This window comes from Halichoerus grypus, chromosome X (assembly GCF_964656455.1).
Source record: "Halichoerus grypus chromosome X, mHalGry1.hap1.1, whole genome shotgun sequence".
Classification (NCBI taxonomy): Eukaryota; Metazoa; Chordata; class Mammalia; order Carnivora; family Phocidae; genus Halichoerus; species Halichoerus grypus.
Window position 1 is genome coordinate 43,350,330 of NC_135727.1, and position 22,083 is coordinate 43,372,412.

The window sequence follows — 22,083 nt, forward strand, 5'->3', positions numbered from 1 at the left end:
GATACCAAAATCAGATGACAACATTACAAAAAATAAAACTACAGGCCAATATTTCTAATGAACATAGATGCAAAAATCCTCAACAAAATATTAGCAAACCAAATCCAACAATGCATCAAAAAAATCATTCACCACAATCAAGTGGGATTTATTCCAGGGGCACAAAGGTGATTCAATATTTGCTAATCTATCAATGCACTACATCATATCAATAAGAGAAAGGATAAAAATCATATGATCATCTCAATAGATGCAGAAAAAGCATTTAACAAATTACAACTTATATTCATGATAAAAACTCTCAACAAAGTAAGTTTAGAGGGAACATACCTCAACATAATAAAGGCCATATATGAAAAATCCACAGCTAACATCATACTCAATGGTGAAAAACTGAGAGCTTTTCTCCTAAGGTCAGGAACAAGATAAGGATGTTCACTCTCACCACTTTTATTCAACATAGTACGGGAAGTCCTAGCCACAGCAATCAGACCACAAAAAGAAATAAAAGGTATCCAAATTCATAAGTAAGAAGTAAAAGTTTTGCTATTTACAGATGACATGATACCATATATAGAAAACCCTAAAGACTCCATCAAAAAACTACTAGAACAGATAAATGAATTCAGTAAAGTTACAAGATATAAAATTGATAGAAAGAAATCTATTGTATTTCTATACATGAATAATGAAGTAGCAGAGAAAGTAAGAAAATCCTACTTATAATTGTACCAAAAAATAATAAAATACCTAGGAATAAACTTCCAAGGAGATGAAAGATCTGTACTTTGAAAACTACAAAACACTGAAGAAAGAAATTGAAGATGACAAACAAATGGACAGATCTTGCATGCTCATGGATTGGAAAAACAAATATTGTTAAAATGTTTATACTACCCAAAGCAATCTATAGATTTTATGTAATCCTAATCAAAGTACCAATAGCATTTTTCACAGAACTAGAACAAATAATCCTAAAATTTGTAGGGAAGCACAAAAGTCCCCGAATAGTCAGAAAAATCTTGAAAAAGAAGAAAAAAGCTGGAGATATCACAATAACAGATTTCAAGATATACTACAAAGCTGTAGTAGTCAAAACATTATGGTACAGGCACAAAGAATAGACACAGAACAATGGAACAGAATAGAAAACCCAGAAATAACCCATACTTTTATGGTCATTAATTGACAAACAACAAAGAATGCAAGAATATACAATGGGAGAAAAGATAGTCTCTTCAATAAATGATACTAGGAAAACTGGGCAGCTACATGCAAAAGAACAAAATTGGACCACTTTCTTATACCACACACAAAAATAAACTCAAAATAGATCAAAGACCTAAATGTGAGACCTGAAACCATAAAATTCCCAGAAGAAAGCATAGGCAGTAATTTCCTTGACATCGGCTGTAGAAACATTTTTCTAGATAGGTCTCTTCTGGCAAAGGAAACAAAAGCAAAATTAAACTATTGGGACTATACCAAAATAAAATATTTCCACAGAAAAAGGAACCATCAACAGAACTAAAAGACAACCTACTGAAAGGGAGAAGATATATGCCAATGATATATCCAATAAGGGGTTAATATTCAAAATATATAAAGAACTTATACAACTCAACACCAAAAAATAATCCAATTTAAAAAATGGGCACACATGGACAGGAAACCATCCAAATCCTAGAGAAGAACACAGGCAGCAACTTTTTTGATATTAGCCACAGGAACTTCTTACTAGACACATCACCAGGGGCCAAGGGAAACAAAAGCAAAAATGAACTACTGGGACTTCATCAAGATAAAAAAGCTTCTGCTCAGCAAAGGAAACCATCAATAAAACTAAAAGGCAACCTTCAGAATGGAAGAATATATTTGCAAATGACATATCTGATAAAGGGTTACTATCCAAAATCTATAAAGGACTTAATAAAACTCAATACCCAAAAAAACAAAAAATCCAGTCAAGAAATGGGCAGAAGACACAAATAGACATTTTTCCAAAGAAGACATACAGATAGTTAACAGACATATGAGAAGATGCTCAATATCACTCATCATCAGGGAAATATAAATCAAAACTACAATGAGATACCTCCTCACATCTGTCAGAATGGCTAAAATTAACAGCACAAGAAATGACAGGTGTTGATAAGGAGCAGAGAAAGGGGAACCCTCTTACACTGTTGGTGGGAATGCAAACTGGTGCAGCCACTCTGGAAAACAGTGTGGAGTTTCCTCAGAATGGTAAAAATAGAACTACCCTATGATCCAGCAATTGCACTACTAGGTATTTACCCGAAGGATTTGAAGGGGCACATGCACCTTGATGCTTATAGCTGCATTATCAACAATAGCCAAATTATGAAAGAACCCAAATGTCCATCAACTGATAAATGAAAGAGGAAGTGGTGTATACACACACACACACACACACACACACGCTGGAATATTACTCAGACATAAAAAATAATGGGATCTTGACATTTGCAATGACATGGATGGAGCTGGAGTGTATAATGCTAAGCGAAATAAGTCAGTCAAAGAAAGACAAATACTATATGATTTCACTCCTATGTGGAATTTAAGAAACAGAACAGATGAACATAGGAGAAAGAAAAATAAAGAGGGGGAGGCAAACCATAAAAGAGATTTAACTATAGAGAACAAGCTGAGGGTTGATGGAGGGGAGGGGAGGCAGGGGCATGGGCTAAATGGGTGATGGGTATAAAGGAGGGCATGTGTTGTGATCAAAACTGGGTATTATATGTAAGTGATGAATCACTAAATTCTACTCCTAAAACTAATATTACACTATATGTTAACTAACTAGAATTTAAATAAAAACTTGAAACATTAAAAAAATGGGTAGAGGACCCAAATAGACATTCTTCCAAAGATGACATAGAGTTGGCCAACAGACACATAAAACGATGCCCAACATCACTCATCATCAGCAAAATGCAAATCAAAACCACATGAGATACTACTTTACACCTGTCAGAATGGCTAAAATAAAGACAAGAAATAACAAATGTTGTCAATGATGTGGAGAAAAAGAAACCTTCATGCCCTGTTGGTAGGAATGAAAATTGGTGCAGCCACTGTAGAAAACAGTATGGACACTCCTCAAAAAATTAAAAATAGAATTGTCGGGATGCCTGGGTGGCTCAGTTGGTTAAGCGACTCCCTTCGGCTCAGGTCATGATCCCAAGGTTCTGGGATTGAACCCCACATCGGGCTCCCTGCTCAGTGGGGAGCCTGCTTCTCCCTCTCCCTCTGCCATTCCCCCTGCCTGTGCTCTCCTGCTCTCCCTCTCTGTCAAATAAATGACTAAAATCTTAAAAAAAAAAAATAGAATTGTCATATGATCCCATAATTCCACTACTGGGTATTTACCCATAGAAAACTAAAAAATTAATTTGAAAAGATATATGCACCCCTATATTTATTGAAGTATTATTTATAATAGCCAAGATATGGAAGCATCCCCAATATGTTTTTTTTAATCATTTTATTTGATCCTCAAAGGCAAATTGAAAATGCTTTAAAATGTTTCTACAGGACACCAGATGCCAGAATGCTACCAATTCCTTTTTAAATTGTTTGGTCAAAGCAGATTAAGAAGCTTTAAAGTGGAGTGGCCCAGAGGCCTGATGATATAATATTATAAAGATATATATATATAGTCACCATTATAATTTTTCAATGTCAACAGCCCTACAGATGATAAAAGACAATAATTCTGCTTTTTAGGGATTTCAACTAGATATTAAGGGCAGCTAATGCTTTGCCCACATTACTAGATAATCTTTTCTTTTGACCAATGTGATTCACAGAACCTATCTGAAATTAGTCTCTGAATCACTTTTAGATATCATAGGGAGACAGGAGTTGCTTGATTGCCACATTACGTTTCAGTGGCTAGAAAACATTTAAAATATTCTTTTCTCTCTAGAAATGTTCACGAAAGATTAAATGTTATTTTTCCCCAGCATTCCCACTAGTAAAATAAGTAATTACAGTGCTTCAAAAGGAGACTCCCAAAATGGAATTGGCAATGTTTCTTACCTCTGAAGCATATATAGCTTCATAAAGATATGGAGAAGAATTTGAGGGCCTGGGCAAATGCCTTGTGGTTACAGTGTAAGAATGAAGTGGAGTAAAAGTCTCCTAGGTTAAATTCTTGAAAGTAACACAATTTCTGTGACTTCCTGGGCAACTTTGAACTCTTTTTGTGCTTTACTGTGCAGCCTAATTAGTGGAACTTCTTAAAATGTTGGAAAGGGTATTGGGGAATGTGAAAGTGTGTGTGTATGTATTAAATTATCAACGTACATCACCTAGCTCCACGCTGTGTTCCTGAAGGTTTTTAGTCAGTAGTCTGCACTTGCAACTATAATCAATTTTCTATCCTCTGGGAGTAGACAGTCTCAGATTTCCATTTGCAAGCAACTGATAAGACCTGTGTTGGCAGAGGTTGGGAACAGGAAGATGTGTTCAGGCAACAGTTCAGGATGCATGTGTTTGTGTGTATCTACTAAATGGGTGTCTTTTTACAGTCAAAAACCAGATAAAATAACATTTTTATTATGAATACTTCTGCCCCACTGTGTTAACCTCAAATAATTCACACACATACACACACACACAAAACACACACTCACACACACTGGGGCATTTTTAAAAAATCATATGATGTCTTCTAAGGCACCAAAAAAAATGTCAATACAACTTCAGTTTATTAAACAAAACCCCAAAGACCTGAAATAATTCCCAGTTAAAAATAACTTAGTTTATACCCATGACATAATATTATCTGGTCTCATTCTTAGCCAATATCAGAACTTCAGGCTTCGAAGGGAAGAGAATTTCTTAAGCTTACCAATAGCATAAATAAGAGATACTCTCAGATTCTATTAAGTCATACACACAATTGTATTGCAGATAAGAGAAACATGCTTCATAATTTAAGTGTAGCATTGCTTCTGTTTTGATATTATCATAAAGAAATTACTTTTGTTCACAGTTTTATCTGACCTTCATGCAGAAACTGATTAAAATATTTTTTCCCACACCAATAACAATTGTAAATGAAAATTGAAATGAAATATATGGCCTAACATCACTGTATAGGAGATTTCCTGTTTAAAAACCATCATCACATAAGGAAGAAACCTAAGAAAGCTCATTTCATTTTCTACAATCAACACAATTGCCTTTTATGCAAGGGATATTTCATCATTCATGACAGCAAGTTGTCACTTCCATGGACAGTTTCGATGTAGCTTGGTGAGTATTTTATACAGTTTATTCACAAGTATTATTTGTACCAAAATGACTTGTGACTTACAGCTAAGAAAAATATGGAAATAATCTGACAGGCTATGGTATATTCTGTATGCATGCTGTAGGGGCAGAGGTTCACCGTAGTGCTTGTTCTTTTTATGTTTCTATAGTTTTTTGTTGGTGATGAGGGTTGAGGGGGTTGCGAAGATATAGGTGTTTAAGCCTCTCCTTCTTTGCTATTTAATGTTAACCAATTACTAATACTATTTTGTGTTTTCCTAAACAATTGTAAAGTCAAAGGAATGGAAGCAGATCAACCAGACTGTCTCAACTCATATAGCAAAGAGGAAAGAAGGTAAGATGCTTTCTAGGTAGACAGAATAATTTCAGACATTTGTCTAGTAGTCTGTAAAATATACCTATTTTCCTTTTATGTATCCTTCCTGGTAGCGGGATGCAGAAGAGTCCCATATTCCTAGACATCATTAGTATTATGGAAAATTTCCTGGTCTGGGACCATTTTCCAGAATAGTGGTCAATGTGTTCCATCACCTGGATGTTAAGGACACTCAATGGGATGCAAGGAAGGAGCATGAACAAATTGAGGGAACAAAATCACCTCAGAGATAGCAAATTAAAGCACAGAATCATGGGCTTTAACTGTGAGGGAACCAAGTAGTCATTTATACCAATCTATCTCTTTGAAAACAAGTCAGAAAATGGAGGCCAAACAGCATCTGTGTGAAATCAAACAGTGGCAGAGTCCAGCCTGGAACTCAAGTCTCCTGACACACATCCCAGCACTGTTTTGACCCCCTTGGTCATGTTAAGATTCAGATCATAGTCTGTATCTCCTAATATGTGCTATATTTAAAAAAAAAAAAAGTAAGAAACTCATGTACTGGTATCCTTTTCCTGATCATTGCAGTACAAGGTTTAATTCTATTTAGATGGAGGAAGAGGCGATATGATTTAGAGCTCCCATCATCTTTTTGAGAATGTTCCATCTAGATAAGAATAATAGGTTCATTCATTCAAGAAGTGGTGATTTTTAAATGAGTACTATCAAAAGCCTTGTGGTAAAATATGCAAAACTAGTCCGATAAGTATCTCAAGGATAAAGACCCAACTCAGGCTAATATGGATGGTAAAGATGGTAACTAGTGCATTAATTAGAACTTACTTATCTTTCTATTGTTGATGCTAACAATTTGTTTGAAATAAAGCCTCCTGTTTTCATTGTTAGTGAACAAATGATAACTTGTTAAAATTTCAGTGAATCTTTATTTCACTCTAGGAATAAAGGCTGAATCTGATAACTAGTCTCAAAGGAGAAGGTCTTATTAAGACAAACAAGTGGTTCACTTCCACAACACAAAGTGTGTCAAGTTCTTTTCCTTTTTTTTGAAATCTTTCTAAAATTTTTAAATCTTTTATGCTATAGGATATATCCTGGTTCACGTAACTGCTAATAGTTTGCCTTTACTGAAGATATTAGCCCTCTTTAAGTTTTTACACAACAAGCATTATTTACTAATAATTACCAAAAGAAACCCTCCATGTCACAAAGCAGAAAAGATTTCATAAAACCAAAGAAGACATACAGATGGCCAACAGACACATGAAAAGATGTTCAACATCACTCATCATCAGGGAAATACAAATCAAAACTACAATGAGATACCATCTCACATCTGTAGAATAGCTAAAATTAACAACGCGAGAAATGACAGGTGTTGGTGAGGATGCAGAGAAAGGGGAGCCCTCTTACACTGTTGGTGGGAATGCAAACTGGTACAGCCACTCTGGAAAACAATTTGGAGGTTGCTCAAAAAGTTAAAAAATAGAACTACCCTATGATCCAGCAATATCACTAGTAGGTATTTACCCAAAGGATACAAAAATACTGATTTGAAGGGGCACGTGCACCCCGATGCTTATAGCAGCATTATCAACAGTAGCCAAATAATGGAAAGAGTCCAAATGTCCATCGACTGATAAATAAAGAAGTGGTATATGTATACCACTTCTTTATACTATACACACACACACACACACACACACACACAATGGAATATTACTCAACCATAAAAAGAATAAAATCTTGGCATTTGCAATGATGCGGATGGAGCTAAAGTATATTATGCTAAGTGAAATAAGTCAGAGAAAGACAAATACCATATGATTTCACTCATATGTGGAACTTAAGAAACAAAACAGATGAACATAGGGGAAATAAAAAAAAAGGAGGCAAACCATAAGACTCTTAACTACAGAAGCAAACTGAGGGTTACTGGAGGAGAGGTGGTGAGGCTATGGGCTAAATGGGTGATGGGTTTTAAGTAAGGCAGTTGTTATGATGAGCACTGGGTGTTATATATAAGTGATGAATCATTAAATTCTACTCCTGAAACTAGTATTACACTATATGTTAACTAACTAGAATCTAAATAAAAACTTGAAATATTAAAAAAATCAAATGGTATTAAGAGATGAGGTTATGTCCATATGGCACAAAAATATAAAACTAATTTTGCAGTGTTTTCTCAATACCTCCAAAAGGCAGACTGCAAACAGCTATATTTCACACAAATGAAAAAAAAAATTACTGACCTTTTAATCTCTATTTATCGAAATCATGTCTAAAAGAAAAATAGTATCCCCCCACCTTAAGGCTCAAATTGAATGCATAGCTCAAGAAATATGGTTACCCCAAAGCAAATATACAGGCACTGAGAGAGCAAGTTTCACTGCTCTCTGAAAGCTACAAGTGAAGAATATTTAGAACCCAATTCTCCAAGGACTTAAGAAATACAGAGACCTGGAGAAAAAAATAATTTATTTGTCTTCATGAAGCTGTCTATCATTAATCTAATTTAATTCACTGAACTTTGCTTAGTATACTATTCCAAATAGATCACATTTTAGAAACAACAGTTAATTCTCTAAACCTCCAAACAAATTTTCCTGCAACACTTGAAAACCCTGAGAGTGAATAAAACTTCTGAGGATCTAAGATAATTTAGGTTTCTAGGTTCCATAAGACTGAGGATTTCTGCTGCATTTTAAAAAGATGGACTTTCAAGGATGCTTTTCCCTTATTTTCAATTCCTAGCACTAACACAAGGGCTGATCCTGGATATGGCCTAAACCACAAGAATTTACAAGTGGAGGATAAATAATTCCACAAACTGCTGCCTTTTACACATTTGTCAGAAAGTTCAGGGGTACCACTGACCTGCAAAGAAACAGAACTCAAGAAGCAGAGAAGACAAAAAGCCTAAGCAGAGTATGTGTGTGGGGGGGGGGCAGGTATTAAACCATGTGGAACTTTGTAGTTAGTGGGTTTTCAAAATGCTGTAGAGACCTAGAAATCACTATGAATGGAAAGTTCCATTTCTACAATAAGTGGAGAGCCAGGTGTTGTGCATGCAGCATGGGCAAAGGACAAATGAGAATTCAAAATTCTTCAAAGCCCTCATTTTTCTCTTTTCAGGTATGATAGAATGGAAATGTCTTTCATAGGAATCAAATAAAATATTTTGTCACTAAAAAAAAAAGTCACCAGGCTCATTAAGCACCAGTCACATAACGAATGGTTCGTATAAACTCTAAGTAATCCTGCTTCCTTTTTCCTACAGTTTTCTCATGGCTATTTGGCTGGTAAGCTCAATTGATTAGGGCACAATGAACCAAGGGTCAAAGGTATAATTTCTATTGTCAGACATTCTCTTCCAACATGGTTAATTGGCTTTTTTCAATCTATGGCTACAGAGTACACCCCCTGCAGTCAGCTTACAATTACATGCCATTGGTTAGAGGGTGCATTTCTGTGCTAATTCCTATGACTGAAAAAATACTTTATAGCTTGTGCGTTTTGTTCCACTGAAAGTGAGTCAGCAGCATTATCTGTGTGGTGTGGGCCATTTCAATACTACTTTGGTGGGGCACCTTGGCGGCTTAGTCAGTTAACCTACTCTTGGTTTCAGCTTATGTCATGATCTCAGGGTCCTGGATGGAGCCCTGTGTTGGGCTCCATGCTCAGCGGGGAGTCTGCTTGAGATTCTCTCTCTCTCTCTCTCTCTCTCCCTACAAAATAAATAAATAAATATTTTTTTAAAAACAATACCTTGGCAATCTTAAAAGATTATTGCTATAGGCAAATGCAGGGAAGAAGGGGTATGTGTCTTAGTTGGCTTGGGCTACTACTAAAAACTACCATAGACCAGGCGGTTTAAACAACAGCAATTTAGTTATCAGAGTACTAGAGGCTGACAAGTCCCAAATCAAGGTGCCAGCAGATTAGGTTTCCTGTGAGAGTGTCCTCTTCTTGGCTTACGGACAGTGGCTTTTTCCCTGTGTCCTCGCATGGTGAAGAGAGTGAGAGAGAGAGTGTGTGTATGCACTCACTAAAGCTCTTGTCTTTCTATCCCTTCTCATAAGGGCACTAATCCCATCATGGGGCCCCTAACACTACCCTTAGAAATCATCTAAACCTAATTACCTCCCAAAGTCCCCACCTCCCATTACCATCACACTGGGGGTTAGGGTTTCAACTTATGAATTGGGTGGGAAGGAGACACAAACATTCAGTCCATAACAGGGTGCTAATATGATTCCTCTATAGCAATGTTTCCCAAAGGGTGCTCTTACAGACCACCTGCATTCAAATCACCTAGAGTTCTAATTAAATTGCACATTCCTGGGCCCTCCCACCAGATCTAGAGTAGTAGCACAATTTCTAGAGGTGGGGCTTAGAGTTTCATTTTATAAGTTTCCTTCCCCCAGGTGATTTTAATACACATTAAAGTTTTAGAATCACTGCCTATAGCAGTTCTTAATAGATGGCCATCAGAATCCCCAAGAACCTTTGTTAAAATTCACATGTCTGTGCCACAGCTCCAGGCCTACTGAGTCAAAATCTCTTCTGGGGATAGGCCTGGGCATCTGTGGTGGTCATAATAGAAGATTGCTAATGAGATGCTAGAAGACCAGCTGCAGTTCTAAATCCTTTATATGTACTACCTATTTAATCCCCACAACAACCCTTCGAGGAAAGTACCATTATTCCTCACTGTGCATAGACAGTAACTGAGGCAGGCTCACAGAAGTGACGTGACTTGCCCAAAATCACAGAGCTAGTAAGTGATGATCCTGCAGTGGTGCATTCCTGTAATAGAGTATTGCTGCCCTAGAGATTGATTTCAAGTCCTTTCAGGGACACCACATTTTATTGTATTTTTTTTAAGATTTATTTATTTTTTTAAAGAAGTGGGAGGAGCAGATGGAGAGGGAGAGAGAATCTAAGCAGATTCTGCTCTGAGTGTGGAGCCCAAGGCGGGGCTTGATCTCACAACCCTGAGATCAGGACCTGGGCTGAAACCAAGAGCCAGAGACTTAAACAACTGCACCACCCAGGTGCCCCAGGGACATTTTAAAAGTGCTCTGATCCTCTCACATGGCAAGGCTTATAGAGCCTGAAAGGATGCTGCCCTTCCCTTCACTGTGTTCAGAATTGGGGAGCTGTTTTTCAACAACCTAAGAAGGATTAACTCATGAGTGAAGAGAACAGCAACTAAAAAAAGAAGAGGTGCACAAGATTCGTAGTCAAATGTTTTCAGTCCTACTTAAGAGAAAAACACAGAAAATTGCTTTTAGAATTAAAGGAGAAATACTTAGACTTAGACTCCAGATTTTTATAAAGGAAAAGAAGTGGGAAGCTCATCACAGACAACAAAATGCTTTGGGTCAAATTAAAGCATTAAAAATTAATGCTTACATGATAACCAAGATGCTTGACTTTACAGCCCAAAGAAAATTCTTGTGGGTGTTCAGATGAGTTTTTTTGTGATCTGGTAGCTGGCTACTGCAAGAGATGAAATTTCACAGTCCCAACAGCAGTTTAGTTTAGTAGCAATAACTTAAGAACTGGGAGGAGCTGGATACATTGGAAATTTAGACTAATTTAAGCAGCATCTCTCAAAATACTGACCTGGGAAACTTGTTTGTTGAAACTTAGGTCAGGGTGGGGGGAAGGGGAGTATTTTAAAGGCAGAAAAATCTATTGAGGAGATTTGGAGAGAGGAGCCAAAAGAGCAAGAGGGAAAAATATATGTGCACCAATAACTACTTTAGTCACTTTTCTCAAACTAGGGTTCATTCTGTGCTACTTTCAGCACCATTTGTATCAGAATCTCCCTCTACCTCCCCATTTACAAATGCCTTGTGATGTGCAGCATTTCTAATTAATCTCCCAAACTACCTGGCTCTACTCTTCTGCCACGGTTTCAGTTATACCTGATGACGCAGAAAACCACAAAACACCGATACAAAAACAAAGCAAAACATGTTTATATCAACTCTAACCATAATCAGGATTGATGTATTGATTGAATTTTGCTGTGACCTCCATAGTGGAAAGTTGCCCTGCCACTGGTCCATTTTATTATTTTCTTCCCCCAGCCCTTTTGGCCTCTCACTCTACATGTCCTCACTGTAATCCTTCTTCCACTGTGTCACCTCCTATATAAACATCCGTGTTTTGTCATAGCTTCTACATTTGAACAACCATTCATTTTAGACATTACAAGTAAAATACATGGTCCTGCAAGGAATATTACAGTTGTACTTCAGGACTGCATACTTTATGATGTCAACAGGAGAGATCCATTAATTTACAGTTTTGTGTTCAGTAGGGGAGCCATATAATATTCTACATATATTTAGTTCTCCAGAATGCAGCTTAATCAATATGGCACCTCAGGCAAACTGAAATACTGAAGGCAACATAAAAGTAAGATTGTCAGACCAAGAAATTTTATGTCCACTGACAGGAGTTTAACTGCTTTGGAGGCTGCAGGAGGTATATATATTTAGAGGATTATAGTAAAGTCAATGATAAGAAAAAGTCAAACTGATGTGTATAAAAGGTACTGAGAGAGAGAAGTCTGTGCTTAGGACCCCAATGCAGGGACTTCCAGGTTCTAATCCTTCCTGCCAACCTTGAGCACTACAGTGATTTCAATGACATTTTCTACCTCTGAGTGTCATTAGGCATTTAGAAAGTGAATGTCTCACATAGGAAAACCTCCAGTACCACCTTGAGCCAATCAGTGACCTTCTATGTGTCTCAGTTTGGGCACCTGCCAAGTGGGCAGGGCAGTTAAACTACTTGCTTTTAAGTGCCTTTGAGCCCTGTGATTTTAGTACCATGCTCTGGTTTATCTTGAAGGGCTGTTCTGAGGCTCAAATGAAATATTCGATATATAAGGGCTATAAAAGTTTTAAAGTGCTATACAAAAGTGTTTTCAATTATGCATCTCCAGATATAACCAACAACTTGCACGTGCTCTCCAAAACCAAACAAGTGGGTTTCTGGGCTTCGATTTCTGATGAATCCCAAGACATACGATTTTACTTCCAATTTCCAATTGTTCCAATTTTCAGAAGCAAAAAGAGCAAAAGGTTCAAATTATTATCTTTATTAAGAAGGTTCTAAGCCATTTAGAAATGCTGGGCACGTAACTGGCTAAGCCAATCTTTTCACTGTTGTGCGGCCCCCTGAATAGCTTTTACTGTGAAGACTAATAAAAATGATAGGAGAGTTGAAACTGAGCAAAATTAGATTAAATTCCAATCTCTATTCGGCAGTGGTTTGTGATGGGGAGGACACTTTCATATATGCTTCTAATCTTTTCACATGGTTTATAGACCAGCTATTAGTTAATAGGTTTTGGCATGAGATTAATATTTAGGTATTTGAAAATGCATGTGCTGCATGCCTGTGTTTATATAGCAAGGAGCTGAATCTGAATATTCACTTCAGGAACACTGGGATCCAAAGGCAAGCCCAGAATCCTATTTGCATGAAGGAGACTAGCTAGGGCCTCTCTAGATGCCCAAGAGAAACACTACAGAAGACATTCTTTCATTATACAAACATCCAGTAAGAACTCAATAGGTGCCACACACTGTCTAATCGCTGGGAACACAAAGATGAAAAAGAGATGCCGTTATCTTAAGAGTTGATACATTCTAAAATAGAGAAACAATGGTCATCTCCCATGACACTAAGACTTATATTCCAGAATAAAGAATGGAATGTAAAAATACCCACACTCTTCCTGAGGTGGTCGTAGGGATATTGATTGGTACCCTGGGAAGAAAGAGAATTTAAGAATAGACTTAGAATATTTTATTCAATGTAAAGTACACTATCTTATGCCCCAAAAATACATTAGGGGCATTCTATTTATTTTGATATCTCTTTTCAAGGCATGCATTCTGCCACTATTTACACCACTACAAAAGCAGGCAAGGCCAAGAGCAACCATACCAGCTGCAGGGGGTTGTTAATGGACAAAAATGCTTAAATTTAATTAAAGCAAATGCAACAAAGATTTACATAATATTGACTAACAAATTGCTTCAGAGTATCCAACTAAAGCCCACAAGATGGACCCCTAAAACCCATCTGAAATGGGGAGCAAAAAGCGATTTAAAATGTGTGTGCATAAAAGAGAGACTGATAAAACAAGCATGAGTTTGATTTTCCATTCATATTAAGAGTTGGTATACTTTCTTCCAACTTGATGAACAGGCAACAAATAATCTTACAGATTCATATTATATATAAAATATATATATAATTGAGATATGTTACATACCATAAATTCAACCATTTCAAGTGTACAAGTCAATGGTTTTTAGTACATTCACAGATTCATTCAATCATCAATCAATTTTAGACATTTTTATCACTCCAAAAAGAATCCCCATACCAATTAAAAGTTACTCCCAATTGATCCAACTCCATGTCCCAAGCTCAGTCCTAGACAACCACTAATGTTACTCTCTCTATTGATTTTCCTATTCTGAGCACCTCATATAAATGAAATTATATAATACATATAATACATGGCATTCTGTATCTGGGTCCCTTCACTTAGCATAATGTATTCAAATCTCACCCATTTTGTAGAAAGTATCAGTATTGCATTCTTTTTTATTGATGAATAATATTCCGTTATAAGTATATACCACAATTTGTTTATCCATTCATAAGTTGATGGACATTTGGGTCATTTTCACTTTTTAGCTACTGTGAATAATCTTATCACCTCTTACATTAGTTTCTAAATGTGCACATCACTAAACACTGGTCCAGATATTAAAAGATGCCATTTTTTATTTCCCAATTCCTTCCCAAGTCACCAAAAATTAATAAAACACATACAGGAAAACCAGATAATAGCTCTTCAGTACATAATAGGCACTTAAATATTTCCTGATTCAGTGAATTAATGAATGAGAGAAATCTTTCCTTCAACCCCTGCTTCCTTTTTCAATCACATCCTTATCAGTGCCACCTGTATACTATGTCATAAAATGTTAGAGCTGGAAAAGAGCATGGAGTCCAGGATTCATTCAGTTGTGGTTCAAGATCCATATGTATCAGAACCACCAAAGGAGCTTGTTAAAAATATCTATTTCAGTGGCCCTCCAACTTTCAGAGAAACTCAGTAACTTTTGGGGGTGATGCCACAGGAAGCTGCCTTTGTTACAAGCACCCCAGGTAATTCCAGTGCATCTTAAAGTTTGAGAATTATTTAGTCCAACCTTCCCATTCTATAGAGGAGGAAATTTAGAACTAGCATGGGGAAGTGACATACTCAAGGTCACAGAGTATGGTAGAGATAGAGTAACAGGGAGCGGAGATTATGAATCCCAATACAGCACTTTTCATTACCTTGGGTACCCTCTTTATTACATCTCCATCTTTCCCCTGTGAATATATACTTCTCTCACAGACTTGCTCTATAAGTGTCAGTGTCTGACACACCTTAAATGCTCAAGAGCTATCATTTTTTTTAAGTTTGGTCCTGTGTGAACCAGATACAAAAGGATCTCCTATTTTGGCAGTGTTTGCTAAAAGTATAAAGTAACAAATATAAGGCCCAAGAAGAGAATACCAGACCCAGGAAGACGGTCTCTGTGGTTCCTGACCCAAATGTTGAAAAAGAGCCTATCTGAAAAACTGTCTCCAACCATGGGCTTTCGGTGGCCAAAGAAGTTGTGTAGTGACATTTCCTATCCAAGGTTCTGAAACTGCTCTGTACACCCACTGTGATCTATTTAAAGGAGCCAGTTCTTTTTAGAAAACAGTTTCTGTTTCTCTGAGAGTTCTAGAGGGGAGGGGGGTGGGGGGATGGGTTAGCCTGGTGATGGGTATTAAAGAGGGCACGTACTGAATGGAGCACTGGGTGTTATGCACAAACAATGAATCATGGAACACTACGTCAAAAACTAATGATGTAATGTATGGGGATTAACATAACATAATAAAATAAAAAAATAAAAATAAAAAGGTATAAAAAGGAAAAAAAAAGAAAACAGTTTCTGCCAAGTTTTCTATCAGAGGGAAATCATAAAATAGGTGAGCTTTAGCCATGAGTAAAAGGTAGTGGAAATTTTTCTAAGTGAAAATTGATATGCCTATCAAAAAGATACACTCACTGCAAACCCATTACCATGAATCATACCTTGCTCATTTCTCTGCACCTTAACTATTTTTTCTGATATCTGATATTATTTGTTACTCTTAGAAAAATGTCATTTTTGACTGGACTTGGACTTGGACTTTGACTTAGAGGTAGAAGTTCTCAGAGAGGACAGCCTCCCTCTCTTGGCAATCTGTTCCTGGCATTTTTCTTTGGCCTCCTACATTCTCTTAGCCCAAAGTTCAGCATATTCTGCAGCCTCTTCCTTATTTTTCTTAGTATACTGTTTCTTCAGAGCAATGCACAGACATTTGTGTTGGAGGACATGTGGAGTAACAAGATGCAGAATCTTGGGTGCTTTGGTTCTAGGTTTCTTACCTTCTTTGTTTATGGGCCTTCTCACAACATACTGGTAGACATCATCTTTAGAGAGACTGAAAAGTTTGCGGATTCTGCTAGGTCTTTTGTGCCCCAGGCGATGAGGCACAGTAGTATCAATGTTTCCAGGAATATCCTTTGCCCCCCTTTTTACAATGACCAAGTTAAGAACACTGATATTGGCACCCACAATGCAACCCCAAACAGATTTTTTGCTTTCTTTCTCTAGTCCTCCTTGATCTGTAGCAGGAATGGCCCTGACTCAGCAGCAGGTGGACATGGCCATGGGACCAGACACCCTGTTTTATGAGGAAGCCTTATTTGTCATTGTCACCACTGATTCAGACCATGTAACCCTTCCATTCTTCACCCAGAGCATCATCAGCAACTTCTGTGGTTATAGCTTCTCATAAAAGGTATGAAGTTTGCATTCATTGTCCACTTCAATGAGTTTCTGGCAGCCAGCAGCTGGGAAAGAGATGTTCAGCTTCATCCTAAAGCAGCCTACTGCCTCCGAGGTGCCACACAAAAGAGTTCACCTTAACTTTTTGAAAATTATTTTTTCAAAGTAATAGTTATATAATACTACAAGACTTATTAACATAAAACAGCAGTCCTCGGCTCCCTCCTCCTGAGTCCTTCTTCTTAAAGACAACTTTGAACTTTTTAAGCTGTTTCTTCTGTTATTTATCTCCATGTATTTTTTTAAAGATTTACCTATTCATTTTTTTGGAGAGAGAGAGAGAGAGAGAAAGAGAGAGCGAGAGAGTGTGGGGGGAGGGGCAAAGAGAAAATCTCAAGCAGACTCCCCGCTGAGCTCAGAGCCCCACGCAGGGCTTGATCTCATGACCCTGAGATCAAGACCTGAGCCAAAATCAAGAGTTGGATGCCTAACTGACTGAGCCACCAAGGTGCCCCTATTTCTCTCCATGTTTACAAATAATATGCTCATAGTTCTACTTCTTAATTAGACAATATTATATATTATCTATTGAGTTCCTAATATGGAAGATAATGGCCAGTTACCCTCCCTCAATTCTTCAAATATAGCTACACCACAGTTTTACACTATTAGGAATATTTACTTCCAAACTAAACAGTATATTATAATTTCATTTCATTTCTTGTACAACTTTTTGTTTTCCCTGGAGTTAATAATTGTATCATTTTTGCTTGAGGGAGATTTTATTTGACTTCTGTTTTCTATGTAAAGTAGCAAATAGTGTCATCTGTTGAGTGAGTGGGAGGTAGTTGAAAAGGAAGTTTGCAATAGCCAACTTGGAGCTTGAGGGAAAGACGTCATTAGTGAACACAGAATATCTAGGTAACATGGAGGGTTCAAATGAGGTGAGAGCATGAATTTATAAGTGAAACCAGTCTACACAGCTGTGTGATTTTTTTTTTCCTCAGGTGTAAGAGTAGAGGCAATGGACAGTTAAATTGATCCAGGGCTGAGTTTCCCCAGAAGGGTTCAATGGGAAAAAAAGGACAGACAATGGAACAAAAGTTGAAGATTAATAAGAACAGAAGTTAGATGAAAGCTCTCTCAACTTCTTTCCACCAAACCTTTGACCCATGTATATCTATGCTCATCTTCCTCTTTGGTTAAAATGGGGGGAGGTCCTTCTTACTGACTAATATTATTCTATCTGCCTATGAGGATAATGAAGGACGTGAAATTCCTAAACACAGAATCCAGTGGAATTATTTACTTTGAACAAAACCCTAAGAATTAGATGAGTGTGGGAAGGAAAGGAAAGAGAGAGGCGTACACACACGTACACACACATACTCACATGCAAGTATAGAGCTAGAAAGTCAAGTCTAACAGTGAAATAAAAAGTGAGAGAATCTGCTTGAATGGGGAATATAGTTTGAGATGAGTGGTGAATATTTGGAAGAGCTACCTACCATGGAAAATCTATAGTAGATAAAGCTGAATAGGTACACGTAAAAAGTCTTCCTAGCAGCTCTGAAGAACCCAGATGAGGCTATAGACCATGTACTGGTTGTGGCATTGGTCCTGACAAAGGTATGATTTTCTCTAATCAGTCATAGACGTTGGAGCATAGAAATCAGTGGTTAGATTGATCCAAGAATGAGGGGTTTTCTGCACAGGTTTAGTGACAAGATGAATCTAGAATTAGATAAGGACATTAGCAAGAGGAACATACTATAAGGTTTAGGCTGGATAGGAAAGGAAGTAGTATCACAAAAGGGTCACAAGTCTTCTCACTAGGCTCAACTTGGAAACTGTACATTTTAGGTTCTAAAGCAAAAGGTTCAGGGGTGTTCCCATTACTCCTTTCATTTGCAAAATGCAGTTATATTTCTCTCAACAGACTGCAAGTACCACCTCCAAATAATAATTGGGCTTTTGATTAATATGTACCATAGTACTAATGTCTCAGATCACTTTTTAAAAAAGATAAAACATAAGAGTTGAAAGGGTTATGTCCATGGCACAATCTGAGGCTTTAATTCAATTTGTAATATCATGCATTTTTATGGGGATTATAGAAGGAACATATCCTAATATGGAAAATTTGAAAGCTACACAAAAGAACTAAAAATGACCTCATAACAGCATTCAGGGAAAAATGACTAAATTACTTTAGCATATATATGTATATACAATTTTGTGTCATGTTTAAATGCATGGGTTCTGGAGCTAGATGGGCTGGATTCTTATCCCAGAACAGCCATTTAAATAGCTATATACAAATAAATATATATAAGATTTTTGGTTACAATCCTTGGTTCAAACTCAGTATCAAAATAATTCATTAAATAATTGTTGAAGCTGTGTCAGAGATACATGGGGTTCATTAAACTATTCTTCCTAATTTTATAGGTTTATCACATTAATGTTAAAAAAGTTTAAAAATTCATCTTTTCCAGTAAGTATTAAAAGGTTAAAAGAGAAAAAAAATTAACCAACCCATTATAAATGGTATTAAATATATAAGAACATGGGATTAGACCTCAATGAAATAGACTTTTTGTATCCTAGAAAGCTGAAGGCAGATATTTTGTCCACGGTAATCTGGGCACTGATCAGGCTCTCTTTCCCCAGTTGAGGATGTGGCCTTGTTAATGCTGAGTTTTATTCAAGAACCAGAAGAGTCCACTGTTAGTTCTAAACATCCCCTTACCATACACGAAAGACCCACAGCTAAAATCATCCTCAATGGGAAAAAACTGAGAGCTTTTACTCTATGGTCAGGAACAAGATAGGGATGTCTGCTCTCACCATTACTATTTTTTTTTAAAGATTTTATTTATTTATTTGACAGAGAGAGACACAGCGAGAGAGGGAACATAAGCAGGGGGAGTGGGCGAGGGAGAAGCAGGCTTCCCACCGAGGAGGGAGCCCGATGCGGGGCTCGATCCCAGGACACTGGGACCATGACCTGAGCCGAAGGCAGACGCTTAAAGACTGAGCCACCCAGGTGCCCCTCACCATTACTATTTAACATTGTACTGGAAATCTTAGCCTCAGCAATCAGACAACAAAAAGAAATAAAAGGTATCCATTTGCAAGAAAAAGTCAAACTTTCACTATCTGCAAATGACATAATACTCTATGTAGAAAACCTGAAAGACTCCACCAAAAAATTGCTAGAACTAATACATGAATTCAGCAAAGCTGCAGGATGTAAAATCAATGTACAGAAATCTGTTGCATTTCTATACACCAATAATGAAGCAGCAGAAAAATAAATCAAGGAATCAATCTGATTTACAATTACACCAAATACTATAAGATACCTAGTAATAAACCTAACCAAATCAGTACTCTGGAAACTATAAAACACTTATGAAAGAAATTGAAGAGGACACAAAGAGGAAACAAAAACCATAAGATACCTAGTAATAAACCTAACCAATCTGTACTCTGAAAACTATAAAACACTGATGAAAGAAATTGAAGAGGATATAAAGAAATGGAAAGACATTCTATGCTCATGGACTGAATGAACAAACATCGTTAAAATGTTTATACTACCCAAAGCAATCTACACATTTAATGCAATCCCTATCACAATACCACCAGCATTTTTCACAGAGCTAGAACAAACAATCCTAAAATTTGTATAAAACCACAAAAGACCCCAAATAGCAAAGCAATCCTCAAAAAGAAAAGAAAAGCTGGAGGCATCATGCTATATTACAAAGCTGTAGTCATCAAGACAATATGGTATTGGCACAAAAACAGACACATAGGTCAATGGAACAGAATAGAAAACCCAGAAATGGACCCTCAACACTACAGTCAACTAAACTTCAACAAAGCAGGAAAGAATATCCAATGGAAAAAAGACAGTCTCTTTACCAAATGGTGTTCGAAAACTGGACAGCAACATGCAGAAGAATGAAACGGGACCACTTTCTTACACCATACACAAAAATAAATTGAAAGTGGATGAAAGACCCAAATGCGAGACAGGAATCCGTCAAAATCCTAGAGGAGAACACAGGCAGCAACCTCTTTGGCCTCAGTCTCAGCAACTTATTAGATGTCAACAGAGGCAAGGGAAACAAAAGCAAAAATTGAACTATTGGTTCTTCTTCAAGATAAAAAGCTTCTTCACAGTGAAGGAAATAATCAACAAAACTGAAAGGCAGCCTATGGAATGGGAGAAGATATTTGCAAATGACATATCTGATAAAGGGTTAGTATCCAAAATCTATATATGAAGAACTTATTAAACTCAACACCCAAAAAACAAATAATCCAATCAAGAAATGGGCTGAAGACATGAATAGACATGTTTCCAAAGAAGACATCCAGATGGCTAACAGACACATGAAAAGATGCTCAACATCACTCATCATCAGGGAAATACAAATCAAAACCATTATGAGATACCACCTCACACCTGTCAGAATGACTAAAATTAACAACACAGAAACAACAGGTGTTGGTGAGGAAGCTGAGAAAGGGGAACATTCTTACACTATTGGTGGGAATGCAAACTGGTGCAGCCACTCTGAAAAACAGTGTGGAGGTTCCTCAGAACGGTAAAAATAGAACTACCCTATGATCCAGCAATTGCACTACTAGGTATTTACCCAAAGGATGCAAAAATACAGATTCGAAGGGGTACATGCAACCTGATGTTTATAGCAGCATTATCAACAATAGCCAAATTATGGAAAGGGCCCAAATGTCCATCAACTGATGAATGGATAAAGAAGTGGGGTGTGTGTGTGTGTGTGCGTGTGTTTACATATAATGGAATATTACTCGGCCATCAAAAAGAATGAAATCTTGCCATTTGCAACGACATGGATGGAGCTAGAGTGTAATATGCTAAGCAAAATCAGTCAGTCAGATAAAGACAAATACCATATGATCTCACTCATATGTGGAATTCAAGAAACAAAATAAATGAACATATGGGAGGAGGAAAAAGAGAGCGAGAGAAACAAATCATAAGAGACTCTTAATGATAGAGAACAAACTGAGGACTGATGGAGGGAGGGAGGGAGGAAGGGAGGGAGGGGATGGGCTAGATGGGTGGTGGGTATTAAGGAGGACACTTGTTTTTTTTTTTAAAGATTTTATTTATTTATTTGAGAGAGAGAGAGAACAAGGAGGGGAGGGCCAGAGGGAGAGGGAGAAGCAGACTCCCTGCTGAGTAGGGAGCCCGACATGGGGCTCCACCCCAGGACCCTGAGATCATGACCTGAGCAGAAGGCAGATGCTTAACTGACAGAGCCACCCAGGCGCCACAGGAGGGTACTTGTTATGATGTGTACTACGTGTTGTATCTACGTGATGCATCACTGAATTGTACTCCTGAAACCAACATTGCACCGTATATTAACTAACTAGAATTTAAATAAAAATTTGAAAAAAAGGAATGTGACCATATTATAGAAATTATGAAAAACAGAGGAAACAACATTT

The 22,083-nt window shown here is 37.2% G+C and overlaps 1 protein-coding gene and 1 pseudogene across 2 annotated transcripts in view; both read right to left on the bottom strand.

The window, feature by feature from the left end:
- Nucleotides 1-22,083, bottom strand: part of IL1RAPL2 (interleukin 1 receptor accessory protein like 2) — a 1,158,042-nt gene that overhangs the window by 1,126,985 nt on the left and 8,974 nt on the right. The window lies entirely within an intron of this gene.
- Nucleotides 15,901-16,659, bottom strand: LOC118522335 (small ribosomal subunit protein eS6 pseudogene; annotated as a pseudogene).